The sequence below is a fragment of the Dipodomys spectabilis genome, unplaced genomic scaffold (assembly GCF_019054845.1).
Source record: "Dipodomys spectabilis isolate Male_0828 unplaced genomic scaffold, ASM1905484v1 ptg000287l, whole genome shotgun sequence".
In the NCBI taxonomy this organism is placed as follows: Eukaryota; Metazoa; Chordata; class Mammalia; order Rodentia; family Heteromyidae; genus Dipodomys; species Dipodomys spectabilis.
The window spans coordinates 4,268,093-4,270,507 of record NW_024870964.1 but is presented as its reverse complement, the minus strand read 5'-3'; the positions used below and the strand labels follow the sequence as shown (position 1 = coordinate 4,270,507).

Here is a 2,415-nt window from a genome sequence, read left to right as displayed (position 1 = left end):
ATCACTACCTCTTTGAAGTTGTGGAAGGCTGTAAAAATTGTTCTCCTAAATCATAATGGTTTGGTTAAGTTTCTTAAATTTCAAAAATGCCAATCCATCTTTGTGTCCATACAAAATATTTTCACAATACAAAGCAACTGCAATATCTTACTTTAAAAATTCATGGATTCCATCGTATTTTTCAAGTGAATTGCCTGACTTTGCTGTCAAAATGTATTCAAGATTTGTTTGTATACATCTATAATGATTTCTGCAGGGTTTGTGATTATTCAAATCAGAAATCATTTTAACTTATCTGTTGGAATGAGTAGTACAAAAACTAAAAATATTTCTGGTGCTTGAATGAAAAAATTATATTTTAAAATAATCTGTTTTTTGTTTGTATAATGTACATAATATATTTAATTCTCTCCTAGATATAATACTTTGAATTCTACATTGTTTTATTATATATATAGGTTCATTACAAATGTGTTATTTCAGATAGCATTCCATATAGAACAAGTTTAAGATTCCTTTTTTTCCTAGGTTCTTATAGTATTTTATTTCTTTGGGATAAAATGACAATGTTATCTAATTTCAAAAGTTTTGTAAAGATTATGCTATGTAAAGGCCTTTCTAAGGTGAGGATTTAATGCATTGATGTCAAAATAACTTTCAGTTCAATGAATTACATGTATTGTTACATTTGTATTTTTTAATATTTTTATTTTGAAAATACTGTACAGTGGGGTTACAATTACATGGGCAAGATAATGAGTACATTTCTTATCAAGCATTGTAGCCTCCTCTTTGTTTACCCTTCCCATCCATTCCCATCCTTCCCCTGCCCCCCCACTCAATCCTCACCGCTACCCCCCCCACACGCACCAAAGTTGTAAAGTTCATTTTCGACATAACGACTTGTATTTTTGTAATCAATTTTTAATAACTGTTTTTCATATCTTGCATCTGAAGGATGAAAAATATGGAATACTTCACAAATTTTCATATCATCCTTGTGCAAGTGCCATGATAATTTCTATATTGTAATTTGGGTAAACGTGCTGCTGAAGCGTGTAGTATCCTGTAAATTTAAGTAGTTAATGATGCATTCTTTATACAGGCATATATCCTTGGTTGACTGTTTGTAACTAGGAAACCTTATTGTTCCTAAAAATGCTATTGATCTTACTTCTCTAAAATTCTGTGTATATTGGAAAAAATTTATATTGTTTGGTCGATTGCTCACATTTGCAATTTTTTGTCAATGACTATTTTAAGTATTTTTCATCTTAAATTTGATCATACTTTGAAGCCTTTATAGCTAGGTCCAAAAGTGATTGCTTTTCAAGTATTTGTTTATAAACTGAGTTAGCTTTGTGGAGCTAATGGATTCAAAGTAAGCCTTGCTTAAGAGCACTTCTAAACTTCTGCAGCTTAAAAATTCCTAAATGAGGTCTTCTTGGCAAAAATGTCTACCTGACCCTTTACTCTTCTTCCATGTAGCAACAGACCAACCAGAATATCTTACCCTGACAGCATAGATTTTCTTATTGGAACAAAACTATTCTTAGTTAAAAGGGATCATAGAGAGATAAACAGTTAAGACAGAATCATTTAGACTAGAAGGTATTTTATCAAAATATATTTGTTTTTTATACCTAACATTTCAAAAGTAGCTAAAGCTAAGAAGGTGAAAAAATTTTTCACATGCATGATTACCTAATGTCCTGGTCAGTCTACCATCCAACCAAGCAGGAATTTACACTACTGCCTTTCTTTCACGAAATATTTTCATAGTTACAAGAGAAGTCTATATGTTTCTCCTCGATAATAGGCCTTAAATTGGTAGTTTTTTAATCACAGTGTTTCCTCTTGTCTCTAGGCTGTAAAGCTACAAATGATAAAGCTTTAGGTCCAACTCTACCAAACCCTGAAGTAGAAATAATGGAATAATACTTTAAAACACAGTTGCCTTTGATACCCTAACCACTGCAGAACATTGCAAAACATGTGCCTTATTCTTATATTATATATATTTATATATTGTATATTTATACGTGCTGATATTTTATTTCACACAGTGAAACTTACTAGAATTAATTGATAATTTGTCAAATAAATAGATATTTATTACAATAAATAGATTGGAATATAAATAATAAGTTTTATAATGTACATTAGAATATAGAAATTATCAATGCAATGTCTTCGTTATAAACTTTTGGTATGTTCTAAGTGTTCTTGATCTTCTGAATTCACATTGTAAAAAAAATTGTTTTCCTCTAATCTATAAGGGATTTTACTCTGCTGCTCTCTTTATTGTTTTAACTCACTGGTTCCAAAATGTTTTCTCCATATTTCTGAATCACTCCTATTGATTATACACAAATTTTGCTGATATGATATGTAAAAAGTATCATTCTTCCACAG

The 2,415-nt window shown here is 30.1% G+C and overlaps 1 pseudogene; it reads right to left on the bottom strand.

Moving 5' to 3' along the window:
• Window positions 1-961: 961 nt before the first annotated feature.
• On the bottom strand, window positions 962-1,058 carry LOC122126689 (annotated as a pseudogene).
• Between the last annotated feature and the right edge of the window lie 1,357 nt (window positions 1,059-2,415).